General features: G+C 33.3%; 1 protein-coding gene across 4 annotated transcripts in view; it reads left to right on the plus strand.

Annotated features, from left to right (window-relative positions):
• LOC138696913 (uncharacterized) overlaps positions 1-22,803 on the plus strand; it is a 2,004,918-nt gene that overhangs the window by 456,075 nt on the left and 1,526,040 nt on the right. For 3 of the 4 annotated variants that reach the window (XM_069822391.1, XM_069822394.1, XM_069822395.1), the window contains exon 2: positions 6,169-6,394. The gene's annotated coding sequence lies outside the window, so the exon portion shown is untranslated. Of the gene's footprint in view, positions 1-6,163; positions 6,395-22,803 lie in introns of those variants that run through there. The other variant, XM_069822393.1, reaches the window with a different exon arrangement.

Below are 22,803 nucleotides of genomic sequence, written 5' to 3' on the forward strand. Positions count from 1 at the left end.
CATACGCACCGAAATTCTAAAATAATAAATATTTATGTGCAGCAGGTAACTAGAAACCTATTATTTTCTCATATGTTGTTACAGCTCAAAATAGTATATTTATAAAAAGAATAAGTATTTATAAAAAGTGATGTAATTATTCAAAGGGGTGAAGTAGACTTTACCTTGTTCTTCTTCTGATTCCCTACTTTCTTTGTATTACATCTTTCTCTTTAGGCTGCTGAATAACATCCTCAGTTTCAGTAAGTAACTCTCAAATAAACCTCATTTCTATATCTGTGTTCGTCAAATACGTCCTCTTAGACATATTTACAGCGAAAGAAAAAAATACAACGTTCTAACTGCAATAATTGTTACTATATATGAAAATAACAAATCCAATGAAAACCCAAATAAACTTAAATATTTTATAAAGAAAGAACTTCCTAACTTTAACAAAATGAAATTTTACAAACAAGTTTCGGAAAACTTAAGATATTATGAACCTACATATACATAGAATGTTATTGAATAAATGTTACCATATCAATGTAGAGTTATAAGTTTCAATCACCCAATAGGATGAAAACTACATTGAAGCTTGTCAGGAACATAATAAAATTATTGAATAACTTTGTCCTGTGTTACGCATAACGATAACCTACTTTGCTAAAATGCGTGCCAAAATAGCATCCCTCCCTTTTCACGCTCACGAAGTATCTATTAACCTAACCCTAACCGTTGAATGTCCACACAGAATGATTCCAGAACGAATGAACAAATCTGAATTGAATTTGTGTGTTGGTGTAATTGTACTTTGATCAGCCATTTCAATTTCCGTTGGAATCGATAAAAAATTAAGGGTTTTATTTTTAAGCTCTTTTTTGCACATTTGTGATCACTGCTTTGTATACTAGCAGTACTAAAAGTTCTCTTTAAAATATCCATGCTCATAGGCTGTCATTATCCAATATGATAGAACAATATACTTTTCAGGCTGGGCAGCGACTTCAAATACCGGCAAGTAAAGTGGAATTGTAGGTTCATGGAACTGTGTTGGATCCTTCATTGCTCTTCAGCTGTTGCTCCCAGTTATTAAATGCAGCAAGCTGATATTTAAAATTGTTACTTTAATTTCACGTATTTGAAGTATAAACACCTCCTTTTTTTCCCGGTACAGTGGAACTCCACAAATAGACGCTCACTCTCGTATACTTCACGATACAAGGGAAGTCATCGCACCCTTCCCCGCGCTGTACAGGGCTAACCAGTGCAGTAGTGTGCAAATACTCGTACACGTTGGCAGCAAGGCAGGTAACAGAAAATATGTGCTTATGTTGAAGCAGAAGTTACAAATATTGGAACGGTTTGAAAAACGTGAATCACAGCCATCGTTCAAGAATTTGACATTTCGATCAGAACAGTGCATGGCATAAAACAAAATTCATCTAAATACGAGGCATTCTGTAGTGATTATAAGAAGCTTTGTTATTATCAGTTAATTGTAGGATGAAAACACAGCTTATTTTGTGAAATTTCCTCAATTTAATCAATAAGGATGATTTATGATCTCTATTGAAGAGTATAAACCATCTATACTAATAATAAATCTGTAGCCGAAATTTTTCTGGTAATTTTCGATTTTCCAAAAATAATTGGCCCTAACATATATAATTAACCACCCTGAAACCGAAAATCGCTTTTTTGAAATTTTTGTTTGTATGTCTGTCTGTCTACCTGTCTGTCTGTATGTTTGTTACCTTTTCACGCGATAATGGCTGAACGGATTTCGATGAAAATTGGAATATAAATTTTAGGCTATATGGCATTCAAAATACATTACTTAAAAGGGGGGTTATAAGGGGGCCTGAATTAAATAAATCGAAATATCTCGCTTATTATTGATTTTTGTGAAAAATGTTACATAACAAACGTTTCTTTAAAAATAATTTGCGATAAGTTTTATTCCTTGAAAAAGTTTGATAGGACTGATATTTAATGAGATAAATGAGTTTTAAAATTAAAATAACTGCCATCTAAGGTCGTGTAATGAATTAAAAAACAAACGACTTCGTCTGTTAGGGGCCTTGGACAGCAACAATCGAAAGATATGAAAGATAGCCTACAGAGAATGTTTCTGTGTTTGTATGAAGTAATATCGGAAGCTAAATTAACCGATTTGTATAATTAATTATTATTTCACCACTGGAAAGTGTAGTTTCTCTAGATGGACATAATGCTATAATGTTATTACAGTAACTTCTGATATATTATAATATAATATAATATAATATAATATAATATAATATAATATAATATAATATAATATAATATAATATAATATAATATAATATAATATAATATAATATAATATAATATAATATAATATAATATAATATAATATAATATAATATAATATAATATAATATAATATAATATAATATAATATAATATAATATAATATAATATAATATAATATAATATAATATAATATAATATAATATAATATAATATAATATAAGTTATTTGAAGGGTTCAGTGGACCAAACGCCATTTACTGAATAGGCGTAGAAAACAAGGATTGAAATTAAGTTATTACCATAATTGAATGGAAACCTATAACAAGTAAAATAAAATATACACATTAAATCTAAATGATGTCAATCTTCATTAAACTATGGTTGCATGTAATAAAAATTAAGAAACATGTTAAAGGAATTGTCATTGCACCAAATGAGTGTCTCTGGACCAAAATTATCGCATTTTAATTATTTGGATGCAATTTAAATTAAGTAACATATTAAACAATTTATCCTTCTATCAAACACGAATGTTCCCTGGATCAAATGTCCTATTTTAATTATGTAATTACTTTATATTTATTTCTGACAGGTGCAGCGGAGCGCACGGGTACGGCTAGTTTTAAAATAATTTAATACCAAACCTAACTATTACGTGAAATGCTCATTAAGTTTTTGTATCTTTATTCTTTTTATTTCTAACCAACTATAACAATAATCCAGGTTGCCAGGCGACGATAGAAGAGATGCGAAAACAAATGAATGAGGTGTATAAACAATTGAATGCTCTTTCATATTTAAGTATAAAAATATAGGGGCGCCGTTTGAAATTTCAATGTGTGGGGTAGGAGTTGAAATCTAAATTGCAATTAAGCTTGGTTTAAGACTTCCCCCTCAATATCTAAATTTGCGTGTTTTTTTGTTTAAATTGAATTCAATTTAAATAAGTAGTTATTTAGAATGGGATGTTTTGAAATGAAAACCCTGTATGTAGATACATTTAGACAGTTTTTCCTCCAGAAGTTTGTACTTCCTGTTAAGATTCATTGATGAAATCAAGCTCAAGTGAAAGTTCACATGTGCTTTAGTAATAAATATTTTTTTCTCGAAAATTTTAATGCACTAGATTCCGAAATAAATGACTCTTACGGGTGGTCTGAATCACCCTGTACTACAATATATTATTTAAAAGTATGTACGTTAATTATTTATGTTTCGGTCTGCACGCCATAAAAAACATTGTACAGCCCTTATGTTTACCAATGTCCGCAGTACAGCGTTCGTATCTCGTCTCGCACTCGGACCGTTGCTGTGTTTATTTGTGGAGTTCCACTGTACATAATATTTAACCCTGCAATGCTCCCCGGGGTGAAGAATCACCCCAGGTGACTATATTTTCTTCTGTAGTTTGGTCTAATAATCTAATAATAACTTGGCCTATTCAACGACAATAAAAGTTTCAGTTAGTCTACCTGTAATGGAGGGAGGCAGGACTAAAGAGTCGTGGGGTGACAACATACCCCAGGTGAGCAGTAACGATGTCCAAAAGGGGTTGAGCAGTCCAGTGTTAAATTTATAGTAAGATCCCATTTCATACTGGTCTGCAGGTTTTATAACAATTTACGGCATTGGTGGCCAAAACGTGAATCGTGATATATAGTAAATCTGTTTACAACTCATTTCTGACGTCGACTCAACTCCCTACCACCGCTGAGATTTCAGTGTCTAATAGGGCCTATCTCTTTTAGTTGCTTATTAACTGATATATACGTGGAGGAATACAAAGTCGCTTTCAAAACTACTTACCTCTAAAAAGCGAAAATTTCATAAAGAATGGGAGTAACAGTTTTTTTATGTCCTCAATATGACGAAAATATAAAGTGTCTAATTTGTTCAAAAGTGTTACATGAAACAATACGGTGCAATATACTATAAAACGTCATTACAATTTATGCCAAGTATGAGAATGTAAAAGATGTGGTACAATTAGTTCTATTATTATTATAATTATAATAATACTTATTATTACTGTTATTAATATTGTTGTTAATTCACGAGAAATTAGTATTATTTATTTTTCGTGTAGATAGCCTATACTAGGGCTACAAACATCACAATGTGTCTGTATGGGTAGTCTAAGTTTTCCATGGAGTTTTAATGGGTCTATATCGTAAAGCTAAATTTACTCTAGAAATAGCCTACTACATTAGGTCTGAATTGGTGGTGTACGTTTTCTCTGGAGTTTTAATAATATGTCTATATCGGTAAGCTAAATTTACTCTAGAAATAGCCTACCACACTAGGTCTGAATTGTTGGTCTAAAATTTCTTTGGAGTTTTAATATTGGGTCTATATCGGTAAGCTAAATTTCCTCTAAAATAGGCTATCACAATGGGTCTGAATTGGTGGTTTACGTTTTCTCTGGAGTTTTAATAATAGGTCTATATCGGTAAGCTAAATTTCCTCAAAAAATAGGCTATCACAATGGGTCTGAATTGGTGGTTTATGTTTTCTCTGGAGTTTTATATCGGTAAGCTAAATTTGCTCTAGAAATAGCCTACCACGGTAGGTCTGAATTGTTGGTCTAAGATTTCTCTGGAGTTTTAATAATGGGTCTATATCGGTGAGCTAAATTTACTCTAGAAATAGCCTATTACACTAGGTCTGAATTGGTGATGTACGTTTTATCTGGAGTTTTAATAATAGGTCGATATCGGTAAGCTAAATTTACTCTAGAAACAGCCTACCACGCTAGGTCTGAATTGGTGGTGTACGTTTTCTCTGGAGTTTTAATAATATGTCTATATCGGTCAGCTAAATTTACTCTAGAAATAGCCTACCACGCTAGGTCTGAATTGGTGGTGTACGTTTTCTCTGGAGTTTTTATAATATGTCTACATCGGTCAGCTAAATTTACTCTAGAAATAGCCTACCACGCTAGGTCTGAATTGGTGGTCTAAGATTTCTTTGGAGTTTTAATATTGGATCTATATAGGTAAGTAAAATTTACTTTGGAAGTAGCCTATCATAATGGGTGTGAAATGTTGGTATAAGTTTCCTTTCGAGTTTTAATAGAGAATCTTCATCATTCATTCATTCATTCATTGTGTTCTGCCCAAGGACAGGTCTTTCACTGGAAACCCAGCTTTTTTCAATCTTTTGGTAAACTAAATTTACTCTAGGAATAGCCTATCACATTAGGTCTGAATTGATGGTTTAAGTTTTAGTTGGAGTTTTAATAATGGGTCTATATCGGTGACCTAAGTTTACTCTGGAGATTTCACATTGGGCTTAAATGAGTGGTCTAAGTGTATTCCGAAGTTATCACATGGATGGTCAACTGTACACGCTTTTGTCCCACGCTTTACCTGCTTTACGTCTGAGCAGCCATTTGAATTGAAGACAGATATTGTTAGAGACACAAATAGGAAAATTTTCCTTCCTATCGTAGAAAATACGACTTGTTCCTGGGCCACCTGTAGTGAAAAGTTGCTTTTCTTTCACATAAAGGGATGTAACATAAAGAAGCATCGTATTCTTGAAAGAACTTTTTATTTTCGATTCCGACAGTTGTCTTACAACAGCGTATGAACTTTATATTACAAGTATTCCCACCGGAGCAGTGTACTCCATCTCCTTCAAGTTCTGCTGACAACAACACATCTGATACCCTTCTCACCCCTAAGTTATACGTTGGGTGGAGGGGGTGGGAGAGATGCAATGTGAGAGAAAATCTCTATTAGATAGAAGCATGTGTGTTGTAAGGGCAGATGTAATTCTGCAGAAGGGCCTCGTGCTCATGTTAAGGGCTCGGTACATATACGAGTATTTGCTTGCTTGTGGTTTTAGACGAAACATATCTCTCTTAATGTTCCTCCCATGTTTGCAGTGCTACGGGTTTCGGAGAGACGCCCGGTAGAGGCGCTAGTGGAGGCGCCGCTAGTTCGCCCACCCGCCAGCCTTTCAGATCCGCGACTCAAGGTGTCGGCGTCGGATGAACAGACGCGTCGCTCTCGTGGGTGGTGCACTCGACGCTGTGTGTGAGGTCAACAACACTTGAGCAAGTGATATCGTGGACCCATCGCTGCTGCCGGCGTCGTCGTTCGCTGCTGCAGGTAAGACGATTCCAGAGCTGATTTTACGAGTTCCTAGTGTTGATGTTGAGTTAGTTGCACGCCGACTTGGAGTTCCGGGCTCTGTGTTTTCCTCAGGATCTACAGAAAATTGTTTGTTATATTTGCAGAGCACATTGCAGACGTTGTCACTGTAGACATGTGCGGGAAATTAGCAAAAGTTATGACTGTTTTTGTGGAATTCTATGTAGGACTAGGTAAACAAATATTCTGTGGAAATATATAGTTTCGTGATTCTTCGCTAATACGTTCGTTGAAGCTAAGAGATATAATATTTGACTCAGAAGTTACGTTGTTTCAAAATAATCTCTGTAGGTATATACAATGCGTAACAGAATATTTTATCCTGAAATATAGATTTTCCTAGAATCTTAAATTATTATGTGGCAGTATTTTATTGTACGATTAGGGTATTATCTAGAATTATACGTAAATATTTTCAACAATACTAGAATATTTCTAGAATCCCATGTAGCTATTCTAAACTCTATATTACATACCATAATTTTCAGATACAGTATGTATTTTACACACATACATATACAGATATATTTAGATAAATATATGTATATATTCATATAGTATGTAACAGTATTATATAATGCGAAAGTGAATAAGATTTTGTGTTCTTACTTTTTAAGTTCCCAGTGTTGACGTTGAGTTAGTTACAAGCCGCGACTTGGAGTTCCAGTTTTTCCCCCCCTTAGGATCTACAGGAAATTGTTGATGTTATATCTGCAGATCACATTGCAGGCGTTGTCACTGTAGACATGTGCGGGAAATTAGCAAAACTTATGAGTGTTTTGTGGAATTCTATGTAGGACTAGGTAAGCAAATATTCTGTGGAAATATATAGTTTTGTGATTCTTCGCTAATACGTTCGTTCAAGCTAAGAGATAGAATGTTTGACTCAGAAGTTACGTTGTTTTAAAAGAATTTCTGTAGGTATATACAATGTGTAATAGAATATTTCATCCTGAAATATAGATTTTCCTAGAATCTTAAATTGATACATTATATTATGTGACAGTATTTTATTGTACGATTCAGATATTATCTAGAATTATACGTAAATATTTTTAACAATACTAGAGTATTTCTAGAATCCGATGTAACTATTCTAAACTCTATATTCCATACAATAATTTTGAGATAAGGTATGTATTTTACACACACATATACATATATATTTAGATAAATATATGTATATATTCATATAGTATGTAACAGTATTATATAATGCGAAAGAGAATAAGATTTTGTGTTCTTACTTTTTAAGTTCCCAGTGTTGACGTTGAGTTAGTTACACGCCGCGACTTGGAGTTCCAGTTTTTTCCCCCTTAGGATCTACAGGAAATTGTTGATGTTATATCTGCAGATCACATTGCAGGCGTTGTCACTGTAGACATGTGCGGGAAATTAGCAAAACTTATGACTGTTTTGTGGAATTCTATGTAGGACTAGGTAAACAAATATTCTGTGGAAATATATAGTTTTGTGATTCTTCGCTAATACGTTCGTTGAAGCTAAAAGATAGAATATTTGACTAAGAAGTTACGTTGTTTTAAAAGAATCTCTGTAGGTATATACAATGTGTAATAGAATATTTCATCCTGAAATATAGATTTTCCTAGAATCTTAAATTGATACATTATATTATGTGACAGTATTTCATTGTACGATTCAGATATTATCTAGAATTATACGTAAATATTTTTAACAATACTAGAGTATTTCTAGAATCCGATGTAACTATTCTAAACTCTATATTCCATACCATAATTTTGAGATAAGATATGTATTTTACACACACACATATACATATATATTTAGATAAATGTATGTATATATTCATATAGTATGTAACAGTATTATATAATGCGAAAGTGAATAATATTTTATGTTCTTACTGTATGAGTTCCCAGTTGACGTTAAGTTAGTTACACGCCGCGACTTGGAGTTCCAGTTTTTTTCCCTTCGGGATCTACAGGAAATTGTTGATGTTATATCTGCAGAGCACATTACAGGCGTTGTCACTGTAGACATGTGCGGGAAAATAGCAAAACTTATGACTGTTTTTGTAGAATTCTATATAGGACTAGGTAAACAAATATTCTGTGGAAATATATAGTTTCGTGATTCTTCGCTAATACGTTCGTTGAAGCTAAGAGATAGAATATTTGACTCAGAAGTTACGTTGTTTTAAAAGAATCTCTGTAGGTATATACAGGGACATCATTTTATTTTTACTAACATTTTTAATATTAACCTGTCTATACCTTTAGAGAACCGGAAACACCGCTTGCTCCCCCCTCCAAGACTGGAGTTCGATGATACTGGCGTAAAACACAAATCACTCTACTAGGTATAGGAAGGAAGAAAAGTAGTCATCCATTTACGTAAACTAGGAAATATCGCGATTTTGAGTTTGATAATTTTCATTAGGTTTTTCTTTAATCAAAGTACAGTACTGTATTAAGAATAAGTGTTTTTACTCACGAAGTGAGTTATCCATGCGAACGTATTCATAATGCAGTGTATATTATACTGTCTACAGCACATTAGCGTACAATATAGAGAAAGAAGTTAAATTGAAAAATAATCATAATATGAATATTTAAACACAATTTTGAAAATGGTGGCCGTTCATTTCGATACAGGCTTCAGTTCTTTTGTGCATATTATCGCACTATAGACTATTGCATCTAATTCCAATTGCCAGTTTCGTCCTTCGTACTAGTAACTCATGTTGAAATAATTCTGTACCTACTCTACGTACTGTAAATTCAATCTTCACTTCTGCCCGACCCGAAAATATAAAATTACTCAGACATGCTATCTACTGTCCGTCCAAGTGGTTATGCCACAGGATTGTAGAAAGGGAGGAAATCACGTGACAGATAATTACTTAACGAGGCCCTTTTATTTAAGTTAAATTAAACAGCTGTATAATATTACGTAAACTTCCAATTCCTAAGAGAAATTAATGTTTTCAGAAAAGAGCTAAGACAGCCCAGCTATTACAGAGGGGCGAGCAGAAGCAGGTGGGGGAAATCGGGATGCGACGTAGGCAAACGGACAGTACCTGTGCGAAAATATGATTCAATATTGAAAGCTCTTTCGTCACTGGAAAACGCGAACATATTTCTGGAACGTACTATACTCAGTAACTCAGTACTGCTTACTATCTGCGGTCTTGGTTCTATGTGGAGTTGGAACTTCCTTAGTAGAAGGGGTGGGAGTGAAGTACATTAAAAAACTCAGGTACAATAAAAATTGAAGTAAAAATAAAATTATGTCCCTGTACTATGTGTAATAGAATATTTCATCCTGAAATATAGATTTTCCTAGAATCTTAAATTGATATATCATAATATGTGACAGTATTTTATTGTACGATTTAGATATTATCTAGAATTATACGTAAATATTTTTAACAATACTATAATATTTCTAGAATCCGATGTAACTATTCTAAACTCTATTTTACATACCATAATTTTGAGATACAGCATGTATTTTACACACACATATACATATATATATATATTTAGGTAAAAAATATGTATATATATATATATTCGTATAGTATGTAACAGTATATGTAATGCGAAAGTGAGTAATATTTTATGTTCTTACTGTACGAGTTCCCAGTTGACGTTAAGTTAGTTACACGCCGCGACTAGGGGTTCCAGTTTTTTTCTCCTCAGGATCTACAGGAAATTGTTGTTGTTATAGGCCTATCTGCAGAGCACATTGTCACTGTAGACATGTGCGGGGAAAATAGCAAAATTTGGCTCTTTTTCTGGAATTTCATGTAGACCTAGTTAAACGAATATTCTTTGAAAATGTATATACGTTTTTGATGCTTTGCTACGTTCATTGAAGCTAGAAGATAGAATATTTGATTTACAAATTACGATGTTTTCGAAGAATTTCTGTGTAGACTTATACATTAATAAATACTATGTGTGATAGAATATTTCAGTCTGAATTATACATGTTCCTAGAATCCTAAATCGAAACAATAATACAATTTTGTGACAGTATTTTGTTGTGTCATTCGGATATTTCCAAGAAGTAGGCTATACGCAGCTATTTTAATAATATATACCTACTAGTGGCTTGTGCAGCAAATGCTGCAAACTAAGCTCATTAGACGTTCAAATACAAATTTTTCAGATTTACAGTATTTTGAATGAAGAATACCAGACATTTTGAAAGTTATTTGCTTCCGTAATAATGAAACATGCTCCCTTTGAATGTTTTTTAATGCCAAATATTTTTTCTTGAATCTATAGGGGAAGGTGTTGTACCTTGGGTCATTTTTACATTTAGTTTCTATTTTTACCATAGTATGATTATTAGGTTGTCCAAATTATAAAATAAGATGAAGCTACTCTTTGAGATGTCATTGATAATCTTTATTTACGAATTTAATTACTCTGATAATTTTTATATTCAATTAAATGTATACAAGTATAATGGACCAAGGTATAACATGAGGTTGTACCTTGGGTCACCCGATGTTTTACCTTGGGTCACATTATAACTTTAGCCTAGAAGAAAAGAAACAAGAATACAAATTGTGGATAAACTTAAATATGAATGCAAAGTGTACATATCTAAAAATCACGAAACTTCTGGAATATAATAGGAAACAAATTAAAGATACAATTCCTTTGCAACATGTTCATGCAATAATGCATTTTAAGCAGACAACAAACACAAAATCGATCTACTTTACATCATAACTACTGAAATCAACTGCGAATTGTAGTTGGAAAGTTTGTCTCTTAGATTAATCTTGTTGGTAGGGAGGTGGTAGCTTCATGACTATGTCACTTAAAGGCACACTATATTCATCATCTTTCGCCATAACAAACTTGTTGGAGTCAGGAAGTTTTTTCAGAAATTGGACTTCACACTCTTCTTCATCAACACTCAACACTTTTGCTATGTAATGTGAAACTTTCTTCTTTCCAGCAAAACGGGCAAGTGTATAATTTCCTTCTCTTATGCCTTCTTCAGAGTTTCCATCATCATCGTCATTAGCATTCTCTTTTTCCAGCAAAGTTGTTAGGTCATCATCACTGGAATCCTGTAATATTAATTCATCAATGTCTTGTTCTTCTTCTGAAGTTTCTTCTCTGAAAGCTGCCTCTTTGTTTTCTTTACCGGTACTGGGTCCTTCTTTTTTAATCTACTTCTTTCAATTTCTTCTTTTTCTGGTGTGTCCGCTAGTATTAAATTAACTAATAATTTGTAATGATTTGTACACTTCTGCTCATAATCAGTTCAATGTTGTACCTTGGGTCGACCCAAGGTACAACGCTTCAAGTGGACCGAGGTACAACTACTGCTCATTGTGAACTGAACATCAGGTTTCAAAAGTTAGGTTATATTCTAACAATAACCAAATATACAATTCGAACAAGAAAGAATCAAAGATCTTACCTTACTATTGGAAATGTCTTGAATTATAACACAGCCCCGTAAAAAAAAAAATTAAGAACACACTACAAATAAAATACTTTCTGAGATCAAAAACAAATTTCTTCACAAAGAAAGCAGACCACTGTATCTGAAGATCACCAAGTTTTGTGAGAGGACTCTTGTGTACAAATATGTAACTTGATTGCAATATTTAATTTTTCAAAACACAGATGGCAGAGAAATGGTGAATGACCCAAGGTACAACTAACCCAAGATACAACACCTTCCCCTACACCTTCAGTTTTTGAGTTTCAACGCGAAAACGCAAGTAACGATGTCAGGACGATCAGTGGGTTTTTCATGTGGGAGTAAAGGAATAGCTATTTCAGGTCGTTGTGGATTGTAGGTGAAAGTTAAAAAAATGTGTAGCAATTGCATGTAGAGCTTGAAATGTAGAGGGTAAAATCATTTTATCCTGCTAAGAGATCTTGCTGAAATGATCGGGAGACTACAAAATCTTGTAGGCCTCTTATTTTATCTGTAAGTAATACCTTTTGGTCTTTCCTTAGGAACTCTAATTTTTGCGCTCTCTCGGCCAATACTGAAGAGAATCGCGCATATAAATATCTATACCACACCGCCATTAAATATATGAAAAAGACCCAACCCCACTTGATTAATAACTATAAAAATATTTGATTTTTAATAACAATACTATTATCTTACGTAAGTTTTATAGTTTTCAGTAACATATACTATATAGCTGCCACTCAGTAAATTATAGAAATTAAGATCTAATTTAGATATTCTCTACATCTGCTTATAGAATCTCAAAAGGTTTCACTTTCATACTATCAATATAGCATTAATATGTATAATTAATGAAAAATAGTCGCAGCTTGGCATTAATTATAATAATATATAATTTCTAATGATAATAATGTCATCAAACCACCTCAAGTTTTGTAGTTTTTAATATCCAATACACAGCTGTACTCAGAAAATTACACACCTCAGAATCAGACCTGTAAATTATTTTTAGCAAATCTTGAAGTTTTTAATAACCAATTGAATTTCAGCTCTAAATATGTCAGCATTCTTGCCTTGCCTTCGTGTAATATTGTTTACTGTAGTGTGTGTTTTGTTTTATTCTGAAATGCAATTAGTGACGATAGATGGATTTTAGAAAATAGGAAAATTATGTTCAAAAATTGATATTTCACTGAAAACTACTATTTTTCCGAAAATCTTTGGGCTCCAAGCTTCAAAATGAGGGGTCATTTATTAAAATCCGTTCAGTCGTTTTCCCGCAATTTCCATTACCAGTTCAAATTATACATATAGATACTAGGATGTTTATAGAATCGGATATAGCTATTGTAAAAAAAGTACGTGAAAATATATTTTATTTGAGAATTCAGATATTTTATAGTACCGATATGATATATATATATATATATATATATATATATATATATATATACGTATCTCCGAAAAATACGAGAAACGTATATTCTATTCGAAAGTGAAGATATTTTTGTGTTTTTTACGAGTTCCTACTGTCGTTAAGTTAGCTAAACGCCGGGAATTCGAGTTCCATGCTCAGTGTTTTTCAGGAAATTGTAGATGTCATTTCTAAAGAGTGGCGTTATCACTGTATTGTAGACATGTGCGAGAAAATAATAAAATATATTGACTGTTTTTGTGGAATGTACAATGTTGGGATTCTAAATATGTAAAGGAATATTCTATACGAAAATTTGTACACGTTTCTGATCCTGCGTTAAGGGGTTAGGTACAACTTACAGCAGTAAAATTTTTGGAAATATTCAACATTTTTACCCCTTTGCTGTACCTTGTACAATAATGAAAATTGGTATATGTAAAGCGCTATCCTTCTGCTATATGAAAAAAAAATATTGTTATGATTAAAAAAATTGTTTATATTTATTTTTACAAATTCAAAATGGTGGCAGTTCACTGTGCAGTAATGAAGCTTTTCCATTATAATTCATAAACTTGTTAGCTTTTTCATGTTCTCTCTCTTTTATTTTATTACTGAAAGTCATGTTTACAATATAATGCTGTTTCAACTACATTCCTTAAAAAATAATATTTTTTTTTATTTTGTGTTAGAAGAAAGTACTGTTACTTGATCATTTTTAAATGAATTTATTTTTTATCAGACAATCTGTCAAATATACAGAAGTAATCTTATATCACATTGGAGATATAACATGCATAAATACACACACAAAATTTCATCTAAAAATGTTGGATAGTTTTTGAGTTATGTGGGAAATATTTCAGCACTGCATAGTGAAATGAATTTGGGGGGGGGATGTAAATAATTTTTTTTAATCATAAAAATATTTTTTTCATATAGCAGAAGGACAGTGTTTTGCACATACCAATTTTCGTTATTGTACAAGATACAGTAAAGGAGGAAAACATGTTGAATATTTCCAAAATTTTACTGCTGTAAGCTGTACCTAACCCCTTAAGACGTTTATAGAATCTAGGAGGTAGAATATTTGAATTAAAAGAACCTATAAATATACATTAATACATAACTGTATAGACTATATGTAATAGAATGTTTATTTCTGAAATAGGCCTACAGATTTTCCTAGAATCTTAATCCGTAAGTGATGAGGTATTTTTCTAGTCACGTAACTGGTGAGGTGGGGATTGCATTTACCCCAGCTTAGAAACTTGTATCGTAGCACTCAGATAATCAAACTGAATTTTTAATTTATATAATCAAGTACTTTCATTTGTTTTAACTAGGTTTTCTTCAAAATTAGGGAAGCAGGCAGCATAATAAGCAAAAGAAAAAAAAATATCTGAATTGAACAGGAATCCTCCGCACATCCCCCTTACAATGGCTGGGGTGGTCACAGTCACCACCTCACCAATTACGGGTTAAGTTGATACATTATTAAAATTATGTGGCAGAATTTTATTTTGCGATCCAGATATTTTCTGGAATTATACTGTAGATATTTTTCATATTGTTAGAATATTTCTCCTACACTGATCCTCGATGATATTTATGTTCACCAACGTTTTCTATCAAATTACGTACGCCTATTAATTTTTAATTAATTTTTTCTTTGTCCAGAAAAAATATTATCCGCACTCACATATTGGAGGTTTCATAAAACGACGATATCTAGGTACGTACAATATGTATACCCATAAATGCGTAATAGTAGCCTATATTAATGCGAAAATGAAGATGTTTTTGTTTTCTTACGAGCTCGTAGTGTTAACGTAAAGTTTGCTACACGCCGTAACTTGTAGTTCCGGGATCAGTGTTTTCCTCAATATCTACAGGAAATTGTCGATATATCTCCAGAGCACACTGCAAGCGTTGTTACTGTAGGCATGGATGAGAAAATAGCAAAACTTGCTACTTTTTTAATGTAATAAGTTCGAATTGTATATAGGTAAACGGTTTCGATTCCCGATTCGGTGCTGGACCCCGGACTGATTTCACCAGCATTATCAGCTTCATCTCATTCAGACGCTAAATAACCTGAGATGTTGATAAAGTGTCGTAAAATAACCTACTAAAAAATCCATTTAGTGTTCCGTGTTCATATTGTTCCAGCCTTAGTGCTAGTGTTTGCTGACGTTTGCGCGCAGCGGTACGCATTTTATTTTATTAATTTATTTAACCCGGTAGACATAAGGCCATCAGGCCTTTTCTTCCCCTCTACCATGGGATTACAACTACAATATTAAGAATACAATTACAATTACAAATACAATAAAAATCAAAGTACTAAAAGATTAACTGATTAATAAAGGCTGGATAATTTTATTTATTGTAGAAGTTAAGAAGAAAGAAAATTTATCAATCAAATAAAAATTAAACCTACTTTACGCGGTAAGAAAATGCTTAGTAAGCGTGTTTTTGAACACTGCTAAATTCCGACAGTCTCTGATGTCACTGGGTTTGAGTCTGAAACTGTATTAAAATGTCAATAAAGTCGTATAAGTTGGGATCACACTTATAAAGCTGAACATTAAAAGCTGAATGAAACACGATTGACATGTGTTCGTGGTGTTTTCTAAGGAAGCTGTAGCTTGAACCCACATTTCTGGAGGAAAATTTGAATAGCTCTCTCTATAATTTTCAAGAAGGTGATCGGACAGTTCTGTTAATTTTTAATTAGATGGCTGACACTCGAATAAGTCGAAAGCAAAGCAATCACCAACGTCTTCAGGTTTTAGAAATGCCAGCCCAAATAAATAACGCAACCACTTACCTTCTTCGGATTTACTTTCTTGATAGGCTGCGATTACAAGCAAACATTCTGATGGGGGCAGATAAAAATCTTAATTTTTCTTCTTTAATCAAGTTAATAATGTCAAAAGAAGTGCTTTTACGAATTTTGTCCTCTCGACCGCAATTACGAGAGTCGTAAAAACTAAGTTAGCCAGGGAGCGGCCGTTAACAGAAAGAAAACCCGATTTCATTGGAAAAGTTTATTGGAACAGACACAGCAAATTTTTAGCAATTTTTCAACATAATCCCCACCGGAACTGAGACATTTGTCATATCATGTGATCGACAGAGAGGTGCAGACGGCTGTCAAACGCTGGTTCCGATCCCAGGCGGCAGACTTCTACGACACAAGGATACTAAAGTACTGTCTATTGTAATTGGGGCTTTGCCCTGTTATAGACATAAATAAATAAATAGGTAGGTAGATAGATAGATAGATAGATAGATAGATAGATAGATAGATAGATAGATAGATAGATAGATAGACGGATAGGTAAGATAGATAGATAGATAGATAGATAGATAGATAGATAGATAGATAGATAGATAGATAGATAGATAGATAGATAGATAGATAGATAGATAGACGGATAGACGGATAGACGGATAGGTAAGATAGATAGATAGATAGATAGATAGATAGATCCCATGGTATGATAAATGTCTCAATTCCAATGGCGAATATGTTGATAAATAGCGCAACATTTGCTGTATCTGTTTGAATAAATATTTCCACGCAATTGTGCTTTTTTCTGTAAACGGCCCCAGGGAAAATCACTTTCTGGACGGCCTCCTAATTGCGGTCGAGTGGCCAAAATTTGTATCAACACTTCCTTTGACATTATTAACATGGTGAAAGAAAAAAACAATTAATTGCCCCCTTCAGAATGTTTGCTTGTAACCGTTTGAATTTTCCTGTACCAGGCCTGATGGAGATGGAAGCGGCAATCAGTAAGTCTTGCATTAGGCCATGATTTGTGGACGGCTTTATGGATTGCTACCTCGAAATCGCACACTATTGGTTTAGGTTCAAAAAGGTAATTTAAATCAGAACACGTTTCTTGCTGCAGATGAAAGAGGTAGTAGGCCCTACTGTAACTTTTTGCGTAAGCTGCATCGTCTGCTTTTGACGTCACAGTATGGGAAACTGCTGAACACTACACCTGTATTTATTTTCCTCAAATTACAGCTACCTTTTCTCTGCCAGTGAGCGGAAATCCTCTGCTGTTCCTGAAATTACTGTCACGGGTATATTTAACCTAGAATTCAGAGATATTATAGTAGATCTACGTATCTTTTATACTCCTATATGTAAAACACGTAAGAATATATTTTATTCGAAACTGAAGATGCTTTCGTGATCTTACAAGTTCGTAGTTTTGACGTTATTTAGCTACATGCCGCGACTTCGAGTTCCGAGCTCTGTGTTTTTCTCAGGATTTACAGAAAATTGTTGACACTATTTATGCATAGAACACAGCGGGATTTTTCTCTGCGATATGTGCAGGAATAAAAAAAAAAAACAAACCTTACTGCTGTCTTTATGCAATGTACAAGGTTTGGATTCTAAATACGAAGGAAAAGAACATTACGTCTGAAAATGTGTACACGTTTGTGATCCTCCCTTAATACGCTTATATAAACTAGGAGACATACTATTTGATTTATGAGTTAAAATGTTGTGACGGAATCTCTCTCTACCGGGTGAACCGTAAGTAATATCATTAATTTCAAGGGGTTATTCTTTGAGATATCTACTTACTTACAATTTGCTTTTAAGGAACCCGCAGGTTCATTGCCGCCTTCACATAAGCCCGCCATCGGTCCCTATCCTGAGCAAGATTAATCCAGTCTCTATCATCATATCTCACCTCCTTCAAATCTATTTTAATATTATCTTCCCAACTACGTCTCGGACTCCCCAAAGGTCTTTTTTCCTCCGGCCTCCCAACTAACACACTATATGCATTTCTGGATTCGTCCAAACGTGCTACATGCCCTGCCTATCTCAAACGGCTGAATTTAATGTTCCTAATTATGTCAGGTGAAGAATACAATGCGTGCAATTCAGCGTTGTGTAACATTCTCCATTCTCCTGTAACTTCATCTCTCTAAGCCCCAACTATTTTCCTAAGCACCTTATTCTCAAACACCCTTAATCTCTTCTTATTGTATGGATTAGTAACAATCCGTTTTTTAAGGTGGTGGGTTGTTAACCCCTAAGCTGGAGGACCACCTCTTATCGGCTGTCCACGACTGCTTATTCAATATATTCGCAGCTACCCTCCATATCTGGAGGCCGTCTCTATCTGCAACTTGAGGACGCGCTATGCCGTGGTGAAAAGGACACACAATACTGAATTCTTTGAGATATTTCAAACAAAAGTGTTTAATAAAATTTTTCTCGTTTTTGCTTCCTTTTTGAGAAAAAAAAAATTGCAAAATTTCATGAAGTATTTTGAGAAAGCTATTGAATTAATTCCCAATATGCTCAGTCAATTTAAGAGAGCAGTGTATTATGATAATAAATTATTGAAATAATTTTAGTTTTGTCTTTTAAATGTGCAGAAATTTAATCCTAATAGATGTAAGTTTTCGTTCTGCAAGGAAATTTTAAAACGAGATGCACTGTGACAACGCTGTAAAGATTATTACCTGGAGAGATGCAACTCGTGTATGCAAAGAATGGGTGAGGTAACGAGAAATGTAAATATAATTCAATTGCTTTTAAAAATAGTTCGGGAAATTTTATTTCGTGTTTGTAAGTTTACCAATTATTACTGTAAAATCTAAAGTGGGAGGGAACTATTTCTAATTGGCTGAAGAAAATGCTCGTAGATTTTTTAAAATAATTAATTTGTATAATGTGAAATGATCATTTCTTGTTGGTTGTGTTCACGTAATATTAAATTAAAATTAAATCGAATTGCTTAAAAATCATATTTTTATTTTTTTTTTCATTGCTTTAACGTGAAATAAGTATATCGTATTTTTCTTTTTTCTTTTAGAGTTTTAAATGTTCTACAATTTTGTTTCTATAACGTGAAATAAGCCTAATTATTGTTTACTATCTCTAGAACATTTAATTGAAATGGAAGTGTAGAAATATTTTTCAATCTTTTCCATTTAGATTGAAATAAGCGTGTCTTGTTATATATGTTCTCTGAACATTTATTTAAAATTAGATTGTAGGGCTTACTTTAAATTTTCCAAGATTTTGTTTCATTCTCCGTTCTCTAACACATTTTAAACACAAACATTAAACGGTATATTATCTGTATTGTATTTTACGGATTTAAAAGCAGTATACATGGCAATGACCTTCAAGAAGCCAAGTTAAGGTGTTGTTCAGGGCAACACAACTTACTTGTACTTCCTGCTGGTTATAGCGTTGCATGATCTCATAATTTACGTATTTCAAAATGCACGTTTTTTTTGGAAAACTATTCAAAACATAGCAAAATAGTATCTGACTTTTTTGTTGTTCTTTACTGAAGGAATCAACCACCAGTATTAATGACATTACTTACGGTTTACTTTGCATATTATATTAATAAATATATGTAATAAAATATTTCATTCTGAAATATATATATTTTCCTAGAATATTAAATTGGTGCATTCACATAATTATATGTGACAGTATTTTACTGTCGATTAAGATATTTTCTAGAATTATAATTATGTAATGTATTTTAATATACACTAGAATTCGATATAGCTATTGTAATACAGTTACGTGGCTATATTTTATTCCAGAATTCAAAAATTTTATAGCAGTGCATATATATAATCTATGGAGTACGTTATTATTATTATTATTATTATTATTATTATTATTATTATTATTATTATTATTATTATTATTATTATTATTATTATTATTATTCTCAAATTCATGGAACGTAATAATATGAATACTATCGAAATTTCATATAATTATTTTCAGATCTAAACTTCATAATAATATGAAATTATTAATTATATTGCAAGAAAAGTAATAAAAATTGTTCCTTAAACTTACAAGCAAACATTCTGATGGGAGCAGATAAACTTTTTTTTCACCATGTTAATAATGTCGAAAGAAATGCTTATACAGGGACATCATTTTATTTTTACTTCAATTTTTATTGTACCTGAGTTTTTGAATGTACTTCACTTCCACCCCTTCTACTAAGGAAGTTCCAACTCCACACAGAACCAAGACCGCAGATAGTAAGCAGTACTGAGTTACTGAGTATAGAACGTTCCAGAAATATGTTCGCGTTTTCCAGTGACGAAAGAGCTTTCAATATTGAATCATATTTTCGCACAGGTACTGTCCGTTTGCCTACGTCGCATCCCGATTTCCCCCACCTGCTTCTGCTCGCCCCTCTGTAATAGCTGGGCTGTCTTAGCTCTTTTCTGAAAACATTAATTTCTCTTAGGAATTGGAAGTTTACGTAATATTATACAGGGGTTTAATTTAACTTAAATAAAAGGGCCTCGTTAAGTAATTAACTGTCACGTGATTTCCTCCCTTTCTACAATCCTGCGGCATAACCACTTGGACGGACAGTAGATAGCATGTCTGAGTAATTTTATATTTTCGGGTCGGGCAGAAGTGAAGATTGAATTTACAGTACGTAGAGTAGGTACAGAATTATTTCAACATGAGTTACTAGTACGAAGGACGAAACTGGCAATTGGAATTAGATGCAATAGTCTATAGTGCGATAATATGCACAAAAGAACTGAAGCCTGTATCGAAATGAACGGCCACCATTTTCAAAATTGTGTTTAAATATTCATATTATGATTATTTTTCAATTTAACTTCTTTCTCTATATTGTACGCTAATGTGCTGTAGACAGTATAATATACACTGCATAATGAATACGTTCGCATGGATAACTCACTTCGTGAGTAAAAACACTTATTCTTAATACAGTACTGTACTTTGATTAAAGAAAAACCTAATGAAAATTATCAAACTCAAAATCGCGATATTTCCTAGTTTACGTAAATGGATGAACTACTTTTCTTCCATCCTATACCTAGTAGAGTGATTTGTGTTTTACGCCAGTATCATCGAACTCCAGTCTTGGAGGGGGGAGCAAGCGGTGTTTCCGGTTCTCTAAAGGTATAGACAGGTTAATATTAAAAATGTTAGTAAAAATAAAATGATGTCCCTGTACAAATTTTGGTCACTCGACCGCAATTACGAGGGCCGTAAAGAAATAAGTTCGCCAGGGGCCGTTAACAGAAAGAAAACACAATTTCATTTGGAAAAATTTATTGGAACAGACACAGCAATTGTTGAGCTATTTTCCAACATATTGCCCACCGGAACTGAGATGTTTGTCATATCATGGGATCGAAAGAGATGTGCAGACTGCTGTCATACGCTGGTTCCGATCCCAGGCGGCTGACTTCTACGACACAAGGATACAAAAATTGATCCCATGGTATGACAAAGTTTCAATTCCAGTGGGGGATATGTTGACAAATAGCGCAACAATAGCTGTATCTGTTTCAATAGCCTAAAGCTTTCCATGCAAGTGTGCTTTTTTTCTGTAAACAACCCCAGGGAAAATCACTTTCTGGACGGCCTCGTAATTGCGGTCGAGTGGCCAAAATTTGTATAAGCACTTCTTTCGACATTATTAACATGATGGAAGAAAACAATTTAACATTTTTATCTGCTCCCATTAGATTGTTTGCCTGTTAGATGGTAATAATAGCCTACATTATGTTTCTATGTGCTGTTACATAGTCCGGTTGAAGTATACTTAGAAATAACATAAGTTTTTGATATTGAGTAATTAATTTTCTAGTAAAAGTTGATCTTTCAGAAAGCCAGATTGTTTGATCCTGGTAGTTACTTCTAAAATGTCTTCCAGGTATGATCGATTAAAGACTGTTCTGAACTTTGTTAGGTTGGCAGTCTGTTAATCTCCACTTTTGTGGTGAGGCCACTTGCAAGAAGAGATTAATTACCCTAGGATGAGAGCAACGACGACTAATGAAGTTATATTTTAACGTAGATGAGAAACATCTTAAAATGTTTGTCAAATATTCTTGCATTCATGGGTAAATTTCCGTCCTCCACATGCCATGTTTGTCTGAATGTTGTGGTGGCGTTACACGATAACAATGTGACGCTGAAACGTGTGTTCAGGTGTCTACAGAGCGAAAGTCTGAGATAAGCATTGTACATTTTGAACACTGATTAATAACTCAACACACTCGCAATCACATTTAGTCATACAAATTTCCCGATTCTAGACATTTGGGAATCTCTCCTTCTTCAACGAAAATTTCCCGACAGTCGAACCCGGGACCTCCAAATTTGGTCGCCAGCATACTGACCACCAGACCACGGAGGCAGTCTAACCAAATTGTGAATTATAATTTAAGCTTCATTTAAAAGCAATTTATGAAATACACAATTTTCAGAGTTAAGAGGTTAGGTACAGCTTACAGCAGTAAAATTTTTGGAAATATTCAACATTTTTTCCTCCATTACCGTATTTTGTACTAAAATGAAAATTGAGATGTGTAAAACACTGTCCTTCTGCTATATGAAAGAAGTATTTTTACGATTTAAAAAGAATTACTTATATTTTGTTTTCCAAATTAAAAATGTTGGCAGTTACTGTGCAGTGATGAAGCGTTT

The sequence above is a fragment of the Periplaneta americana genome, chromosome 3, assembly GCF_040183065.1.
Source record: "Periplaneta americana isolate PAMFEO1 chromosome 3, P.americana_PAMFEO1_priV1, whole genome shotgun sequence".
Taxonomy (NCBI): domain Eukaryota; kingdom Metazoa; phylum Arthropoda; class Insecta; order Blattodea; family Blattidae; genus Periplaneta; species Periplaneta americana.